Source organism: Mustela nigripes, chromosome 18, assembly GCF_022355385.1.
Source record: "Mustela nigripes isolate SB6536 chromosome 18, MUSNIG.SB6536, whole genome shotgun sequence".
NCBI classification, from domain to species: Eukaryota; Metazoa; Chordata; class Mammalia; order Carnivora; family Mustelidae; genus Mustela; species Mustela nigripes.
In genome coordinates this window covers 30,104,860-30,114,867 of record NC_081574.1, presented here as the reverse complement: position 1 = coordinate 30,114,867, position 10,008 = coordinate 30,104,860, and the positions used below count along the sequence as shown (strand labels likewise).

The 10,008-nt window shown below is 40.0% G+C and overlaps 1 long non-coding RNA gene across 1 annotated transcript in view; it reads right to left on the bottom strand.

The window, feature by feature from the left end:
• The window catches only part of LOC132006395 (uncharacterized), a 96,870-nt gene that overhangs the window by 15,887 nt on the left and 70,975 nt on the right, over nt 1–10,008 (bottom strand). Inside the window, exon 2 of the long non-coding RNA XR_009401086.1 lies at nt 9,114–9,242. This is a non-coding gene — a long non-coding RNA (uncharacterized LOC132006395). The remainder of the gene's footprint in view (nt 1–9,113; nt 9,243–10,008) is intronic.

The window sequence follows — 10,008 nt, the reverse complement described above, 5'->3', positions numbered from 1 at the left end:
CCACATGAACAAACATCCCATCTCTCCTCTCTTGCAAGGACACATAACTTGTCTCTCTCTCTCTTCCGCCACCCACGTTTCACCCGCACTGGATTTTTCCTATCAGCATAAAGCACGTTGTGACTACTCCAATGGAGGGGATAATGATAATAAACATTTTTCACTCCCTCTTCCTCCTCCGGCTGCAGTTCCAGTTCTCTCCCCCCTTGACAATAAAACTTCTTACAAGAGTTGTCTCTCTCTTCCATTTCCTCACCCCTTTCCTTCCTAAACTCATTCCACTTAGGCTTTTGCCACTAAAATTCCCCTGCCGCTGCTCCTGTCAAGGTCCCCGTGTTGCTAAACCCTGGGTTAAGTAGTGGCTCGCAGCTGAATTAATACACCAGCAGCATTTGACACAACTGTTCACTGCCTTCTCTAAGATACACTTTTTTTTTTCCCTCACTTTTCATCCAGGACATGACGTAGTTCTAATTTTTCTCCAAACTCTGACCACACTTTCTTATTGACCTTTGTAGATTCCTGTCCTTTTCCCTGACTTCAGAGCCAAAGGGTTTAGTCCTGACACCTTCTCTTATTGGGGTTCCTCTCCCACCTCTTGGCTTTAAGTTCTCCCCAGAGGCTGATCTGTCCCAATTATCTTAAAAATCTCCAGCCCAACCATCTCCTCAATATTCCTCCATATTCCTCTACCCAGCTGTCCACCAGACAAATGCCCAATGGACATCTCAAACTTTACATGTCTAGAACTGAAATCCTGATCTTCCCCATAAACTCTGCTCCATTAGCAGTGGTAACGCCAACCTTCCAGCTATGCAGAACCATTTTTGCCTCCTGTCTTTCAAATTCCACTAACTCTACTTCTGCCTCCCTGGTCCTGGCCACCATCATTACTTGTCTAGATTATTATGATGGTCTCCAAACTCATCATCCTGCCTCCAATTTCTTCCTCTCTATAGTCTACACTCAACATGCCACTCAATGTCAGGTCACATGGATATCTGACAGTGTTGCAGCATTTCTGATGTTAACACTGGCAATTATTCTCTAAGGCCATTTTCTTGGAACTTTTCTGATGGATACTAGAAAGATATGGAGGAAATACATACCCTGAATGAAAGAAGCCAGTCTGAAAAGGCTATATATTGTATAATTCCAATTATATGACATTCTGGAAAAGGCAAAAGTATGGAGACAGAAGACAGAGAAAAAGATCAGTGGTTGCCAGACATTGGGGGAAAGAGATGATAATCAGAGGTGAAAGGATTTTTAGAGCAGTGAAAACAGTCTGGAAAAAATTTCAATCAATCAATAAACAAAAGATGTAAGATACTGGTGCTTGGCTTAATATCCTGCATGACTTTCCATTTTGCCACAGTAAAAGCCCAAGTCGTTACAGGCCTTGCAAAATGATCATCTCCCAACTCTGACTCATGTTCTCCATGCTCTTTATATTCCAGCCACAGAGGCCTCCTTGCAATGCCCAAACAAGTTAGGTAGGCTTCCACTTCAGGGCCTGCCCATTGCCTGGAACACTCGTGCCTAGGAGTGCACATGACTAACTCCCTTGTTCTTTCAAGTCTTAACTCAAATACCATCATTTGATTGAACTCCCCTTTTCTGATTTCCCTTCCCCTTTATCCTACCTTACTCTCTTAAAGTAATTATCAGCTTCTAACATATGAAATAATTGACTTATCAATTATATGGTTTGCCTCTTTCTAATAGAATCTAAATTCTATAAGAACATAGAATTTTTTCCCCCATTTTTGTTTTTCTATACTGCTATCTCTAATGCCTAGAATAGTATCTATCACACAGTAAGTCTTTTGTGAAAACTTACTGAGGAAAATGAAGGTTCAACTCAACAATCCTTTACTGAGCACTTGCTTTATCCAAAGTATGTGCCAGGCACTGACAGAAGATATGGCAATGAACAGAACACAATTCCTGCCTTCAAAGACTTATTATAGTCAGGTATTAACACAGCTGACCCTGCAGAGACTACCCATGAATCATGACTGTTGGGATCCTAGAGTGCTTTCGTTTTACCAGTTTGCCACAGGTACAAATTCAATGATGCCTGAAATTCTATAATTAATCACTCAGCAGCTTTGTGACCTTGAGCAAATTACTTAACATTTTCTAATTCTTCTGTATTTTATTTGTAAAATGAGGTAACAGCGTCCATTTCACTGAGTTGTTGTGAGGATCCAATGAGAGAATCCTGGTTAAAAAAAAAAAAAAAAAAAGGCTTTGTAGAGTCTCTAACATGGAGCAGCATGAAAGGATATCAGCTGTTCTGTCCATTCTCTTGACTAAATATTCTTCTCTTTAGTATAAAACAAAATCTTTTCATGGAAGTACTGGAGAACTTTGAAAATCAAATAGAGCAATTGCCAAGACTATGATACAGAGTTTTCTTTCAAGCAAAACAAGGGAGAAATAGTCATATTTGTCACATACATCACCACCTAAAAAAGGACGTTTGTACATACTGAGTTCCAGATCAGGGATTTAACAAGGACCCGAAGAGATGTAAGAAAAGGAAAACTGGGGGCGCCAGGGTGGCTCAGTGGGTTAAGCCTCTGCCTTGGGCTCAGGTCATGATCCCAGAGTCCTGGGATGGAGCCCGACATCGGGCTCTCTGCTCAGCAGGGAGACTGCTTCCCTCTCTCTCTGCCCACTTGTGAGCTCTGTTTGTCAAATAATAAATGAAATCTTTAAAAAAAAAAGAAAGAAAGAAAGAAAGAAAGAAAGAAAAACCAGAGAAAGAAATTATCCAGCCTCCTTCTGTAGAAGCAATGGTGACTTTCAAGGATGTTTTCAATGATGGCTGTTTCCTACTTATTGTTTATTATTATTATTATTATTAATAACAATAATGTTAATAATAATATTTAATATTATATATAATATTATATAATAATAATAATATTAATAATAATATCAAACCAAAGTAAAGAAATACTGATAAAGGAAGAGTCTAAAAGCAGTTTTTCAGCCACTAATGTGCTGGCTTCTTTCACATCCTTTATAAAATTTCATTCTCAGAACACCTGTGAGCGTTGTGTATTATACTCATTTTAGAGTCAAGGAAATAAAGGCTCAGTGATATTAAATTGTCTAAAAACATAAAGTAGGTAAGTAATGGAGAGATCCAGGATTCAAAGCTAAGGTTGTCATTCTAAACCTTAACACCACTCTATCTCACTTCCCAGTAAAATCAGAAAGCTATAGAGAAGGTAATGCAAACCACACTGAACAATTCCCCCCAAAAGGGCCTGGAAAGGTAGTAGCTTACAGGAGCAGATTTTGCTCATGCCTTCTGATTCACATTTAGTGGCTTTATGCTGGTAGCTTGAAATATGCCATCAAGGCAACAGTTATGCCACAGAACTCCGCAAAAGCTACAAATCAGGGCTTTCTTTTCTGAGAGCCAACTTGACCAGCACACACAAGTGGAATTTATAATTCCTGGAATCCAAGAATGCCTGACACCAGTGCCTGAGAGCCACTCATAGGTTTTATTTATTTTTTATTTTTTTTTTAAGATTTTATTTAATTATTCATGAGAGACAGACAGAGAGGTAGAGGCAGAGGGAGAAGAAGGCTGCCCACTGAGCAGGGAGCCCGATGTGGAGCTCCATCCCAGGACCCCTGGATCATGACCCGAGCCAAAGGCAGATGCTTAGCCGACTGAGCCACCCAGGTGCCCCCTCAGGTTTTAAATGACCAGACAGCTCCATCCCATTGGCATGCAAGGAGTGCCAGGCTCTCACCACTCAGCAATGATTCCTGCCATCAACATCACATCAAGAACAAATCCATCAGATCCCTTCCAGAGATGCTATCTCAGTGGAGAAGGGAAGAACGAACTGAGGACCCTGGCTTCCAGAAAGATGGAAATAAGAAAGACTCACCTATGTGACAAGCAGCCTCAACAGGGGGACCCTGGGGCCACCACAAACTCACTTTGCCTGCCGTGGGGCTGTCCGTGGCTGGCTCCCGCAGCATGACGTGAGCAGGAGGGCAAGGACATATGCCTCCGATACTACTTCCTCACCCAGTCATGCCTTCTAACCATACCTTCATTTTTTTCCCCCTATTTTGTCAGTAGAAAAACCAAAGCATGAAAAAGCATATGTCACTGAGGCCAATTTGAACAGATACACATCAAGACTTAGCTAGAAAATGGGAAGTTGTGTTCCAAAAAGTTAGAAGGTTCTGGCAAAATGGAACCACTTTCTCTCCTAGTAAATAGAGGAAATGCCCCTCCCCAACCAAGGAGGGACATCTTGGATTTTGCTGGATAAAATGAAAGGAATCTTTCCAGGGAGACCATCCAACCCAGCCTGAAGATATGAACAGACCTGTGGAAGGAGAGGGTTGTACTGTTCTCAGGAGCTGCTTCTCCACGCACTAAGAGGAAGGAGAGAATCAAAAGAGTTCGGTTGGCTAAAACAGGCCGGGGTTGTATTTCTTCCTGACACACAGTATTATTCAAATGACAGCAGATATGACTGAAAACATTTATCACATTCCCTGACTCGCTTTAATCTCCCACAAAGAGAAGCTGCACTCAGCGCACCGGGCAGGGGGGATAATGAGGCAGCAGACCAGGCTGCCAGAGCAGGGCATTGATTTTAGGTGCCAAAAATAGAACCTGCTACGGTTTCCAGCCGGCTGCCCTGTGTCTCGAAGTGGATTATCAGCGGAACAGCACGAGCACTGAGAGATGTTTCCAGGCAATCAGATTGGCTTATACACAGGGCATTAATTCTCCAGAAATATGCCATGTTGACCAATCAAAATGGCTTCCTCTTTAAAGAAAGCCTGTAGTCTCTAAAGCAGCATTCACAGCTTCAAACAGCAGTAATAACCTATGTTTGCGGGGCATGTTCCAGGAATTAGCACCTGGCTCAGGTTAATGGTATAAAGCGCAGCTTCTCCTAACTGGTCATTAATCCCAAGTAAATACCCAGCAACTCGATTTCTTTGGCTTTAGGATAAACCTGAAATCAAATGGCCTAGTCACACCAAGCAGATTTAATGCAGGAAAAGCTAATGACCACAATAGCCTTCCCCTCTGGGTGCCGTAGCGGGGGGAGCTAATCTAAAAAGCATTTTTCCTTTCATGATGTTTGGTGAAACGCTGACTTCCAAGCAAGAGCAGAGCTCCCTCCGTAGATGGAGAAGCCTCAAGGACCCAAAGTCGGTCAGGAATGAACTGTGAGCTATTTTTCTAGTCAGTGATGATGGATTTTGAACCCATTCATTCACATCTTCTGGCCTTCCCTCACTCTTCCCACCTTCCGAGCAAATAACATGGGTCGAGACGGTAGCTGGCTCTGCTCAGGCTGCCGTCTGACGAAGCGGTCAGCCATGTTTGCCAGCGACGGAAGCCTGGGCTCTGGCACCGTGGGAAGAAGGCCCACACAGCCAACTGACTGAAGCTCAAACAGATGTGCTAGATCTTCACAGAATGTATTTCTTTCAGGTCTTTAATTCTCTGCAGTCATCCTGCCCGGTGCTTTTCAAACTAAGTTCTGTGACTTGTGGGTTTCAGAGAGGAGGACCATGGATGGACTTTGGAGGGGTATGGGGACAGGACCAGGAAGGAGGATCCAGTGGTCAGACTCTAGGTGTAAGCTGCAATGAATCTATGCCGTTACTTGTTTTACAGACTAAAGGTCTGTGTACATTTTCCTTAAGAAAAACAGTTTTATTCAAAAACATCTGGTTCTAGTCAGCTTCCTCACCTTATGGATGAGGAGATGGTTTGCCCTTACTCCCCAGCTTCCACAGTGCTCCAAGCCCATAAAGCTAGGCCACGTGCCCTCCCCTCAGTTCTGTCAGCTTTTATTACTTGCTGCGCTTCCTTGAAGGTTACGGGACTGCCTCATTTTGCTAATTACCATTTTCTCCAAAAAGCTGTATCCTCTTCAAGGATAGCAAAGATCTCATCCTTCACTTCCTTGGAGAAATGATCAGTAACAACAACATCGAAGCTGCTGGTCAAAAAAAAAAATGTAACATCTAGATAACAGTTTAAACAGCTTGTTTGGGGGTTTTGTTGACTTGGGAGTTTGGTTTTGTTCATTTTTTTTTCTTTTCTTTGTATTATCATGAAGTATTGATAATGGTAAGCCATAAAACTGCTGACATTTGTTCAGTGAGTCAGTGATGGCAGAATTCATCCTTACCTAATGATCTTAAGTTAGCTACTCACCGCCCCAGAATTCATATTCGGGTGTATAATAGGCAGTAGGCAGGAAATAAAGCACGATGTTGTACCAAAACAAAACAAAAAGGTTTTGTACCATAACTTCATGTAAATCTCTGTCAAGAACTGGAAACGTTTAAGAATTTACCCTACTTGCAAGCCTACACATTAACCTATCACAGGCTCATAGATGTTGGCAGAAAACATGAAACTCCTGGCTCATAAAGTCCTTTATTACCCATGGCAAAGCACACATCATAAGTATTAGTATATTTGTGGGTCTTGGGTCTCTTGTTCCCAAGTCCCACAGGGGTGATCTCAAAGGGACCAGAGATGCTTGCACAGGGAAGGGATTGTACTACAAGAGAGAAACCCGGAGCTTAGGGAACCCCCATCTTTTTTAATGAGCAGTAGGCATGCTTGCCATTTGCTTCAGAAGTAGACACTATCTCCCAAGGCTGATCTCTATACATTCTTGAAAAAATAATCCAAGACAAAAGACAACCGATTCCTCTCTTCCTAAGACATGCAGAAGCATGAGAAACCCATGAAGAATTTCTCTCAGCAAAATCTCATGAGCCAAGACTAGACCTATGCCTATGTCTATCCATCTTTAAACCTAGCAACAGAGTAATTATCCCTTGATGACATAAAGCAGTGAGGATATATCCAAAAAGAAACGAATACTATCTTAGCTCACTAGATGGCTCTGAAAATAAATAGTATTTTCAGAGCTTTAATAATGCAAATTCCATTTATTTATTTTCAACTTTTATGATTAACCCATAGGAAAATCATGAAAACCTTTCAGTCACTGGTAAAACAGCAAATATCATCGACCAAGATATTTCTGGAATGGTAATATTAAGCTGACATTGAGATACATATACACTATCACTTCAAACACACTGAGAAAATTGAATAAAATGCAACAATTTAAGTTTTTGGAAACATAACTGCACTTAACACCAAGAAAAGAAAATCCCCAAGTGCTGGAAACAAAAGGACCTGGAAGTCACAACAATAAAACTTCCAAAACACTTCACAGATTTCTAGAAATCAAAATGGGCTTGAAAAGCTAGGGAGGGGCAGCTGAATGGCACAGTTGGTTGAGCATCTGCCTCTTGGTTTTGGCCCAGGTCGTGATCTCAGGGTCATAAAGACAGAGCCTCTTGTCAGCCTCCACAACCATGTGGAGTCTGCTTGAGATTTTTTCTTCCTCTCCCTCTGCCCCTCCTGCTCATGTTCTCTCTCTCACTCTCAAATAAATAAATAAATCTGAAAAACAAAGCAAACAAAAAACTAGAGAGCAGTAGACTGTTAGACTCCTGCAGAGAAGAAAGTCCAAGGCATTGCTTTTAAGAGCATAGGGACACAGAGCTATGCTACTTGCATGAACCTAAGAGCCACAAAGACTTACCCTATCTGTAAAACACGGATTTTTAAAAATCCCACTTGACACTGAGGGATGCAACAAAGAAGACTTCCATCCATTTAAGCCCATCTTAAGAAAAAAAGTGTCTGAATCAAGGCCAATGCCATTTGGAGTGGTGTCTGAATTCATACACTCAAAGGATACATGAACTCCAAACCAAGGAATCTGCGTTAAAAACTGATCCAGATTTTATCAGGATCAAGATAAAACTGCACTGTAAGGATGCTGGTACAGACAAGGTTTATAGTTACTACTTTCATGAATCTGGTTTCACAACCATGATAATATGATATATATGATGTGATATATATGATAATATGATATGATATGATATATATGATAATATAAATAACATGAGGAAATAAAATGTAATTAGAAAGAGTTAGGACATGTAAGTAAATGAAAGAATATGCAGCCAAAAAATTTAAAAAATAGTTAAGCAATATGAAAGAAGTTTTGAAACTATTATGTTTAAAATAGTTAAAAAGATAGAAAACAAATAAAAACCTAAGGGAAATTAAAGAACAGTATGAAAAAGTTGGCAGGGTTTTAAAAAGCAAAGGGAATTCCATAAATGAACAATACAGTCCATGAAATTAAAACATAATAGAAGGCTTTATCAGTACAGACAAAAATAGAAGTAATGACTTGGAAGAAAAATCTGAGAGAATCATCCATAATTCAGCACATGGAAAAGATAATTAAGAGATGTATGGGCTAGAGAAAAAAACAGGTATAACACACATCAAAGAAGCATTCCTGATTGGGGGAAAAAATACAGAAAAAGAGAGAATTGTTATTCATAGAGCTAATAAAAGAGAATTTTCCAGAATTTAAGAAAGACACATTAAAAGAATCACACCAAATCCTCTGTAGAATAAATAAAAATAAGTCTACGCCTAGCCATATTATAGTGAAGCCGTAGAACATCAGACACAGACACAAATTATAAAAAGAGCTGCATTTGTTTTGGTATATGGTTAGCTACAAAATAAAGAAAAAAATCCAACGGCTCCAAAAAGACTGGAATTTACTTTCTCATGTAATGGTCTGAAGCACCTCTGTTCAAAAGAAGTAAAACACAAGCCACATATATAATCGTAAATCTTCTACTAGCCACATTTTAAAAAGTTAAAAAGTTATGTTAGCCTTAATATTTTACTTGATTTAATGCAACATGCCTAAATAGTATTTCAATATGTAATCAACATAAAAATTATAATAAGAAATTTTACATTTTTTTAACTAAATCTTTTCAATTCTTTATAGCAGGTCGCAATTTAGACACTACCTTTTTACTGGAAATATCTGATTTCATAACATTGTCAAAAAAGTAGATTCACATACTGAAACTGCTCCAAACATTTTTTAAGGTTTTCAAGTTTTAAGTCAAATATCAGTGTTTAAGTTTGTTAGTTAAATTTAAATACAAGGTAAAATTCCGTTGCTTACCTGCAGTAGGCACATTTCAAGTATTCATGGGTACATATGGCTAGCAGATACCGCTTTCATCAGCATAGCTTTGCAGGTGAGTGTGCTAGGATGAGATGCTAAACCGGTCCAGGATAATTCTTCACAGTCCTGCAAGTGAGAAGGGGGAATATAGCTAGGGATCCATGTATATTTCCCAGGAGCCTCTACTGGAAGGGGTATTTTCACCTCCCTTTGACCAGTCCCCAGAAGAGTTTCTGACACACAGCAGGTGTGTAAATAACTTTTGTTGGAAGAAAGAATGTTATATAGACACCTTCTTACCCACCACTAAATTACACTCGAGTTAAAAAAATTCCACTTTTTGGGGACTTGTGACTGGCTCGGTTCGTAGAGCATGGGTCTCTATGTAGAAACTCTGGGTCTCTTGGGTTCATGAGTTCGAGCACTACATTGGGCATAGAGATTGCTTTAAAAATTCTACTTTCTTGGCCATCCTATGGAAGTTATTGGACTATCTCATACCTAGTAGGGTTAGACAATTTTCTCCTCTGTTCAAAACCTGTAATGGCTCCTTTAGGCAAACAAATAAAATACAAATTTTTGACTATGGCACTTAAGACCATCAACAACACACCCTGTAACTACCTGTGTGTGTGTGACTACTCTCTGTAACAGGACAGAACCTGAAGTTTTGGGAGGATGCTTATCTAAAGGTATAAGAAATGTCCGTCTTCATTAAGAGAATTCCAGAAAGTAGCTGCAAGTGTAGATTTCTCATAATAAATTTGTCAATAGCATAAGGATCATGCATCTATAGGAATCCAAGTTTCCTGCAAACAATTCCAAGTAGCTCTCTTGGCTATTTTATTTGGTTTTCAGATATAGACTACATAACCAATTGGGCCAACTCAAA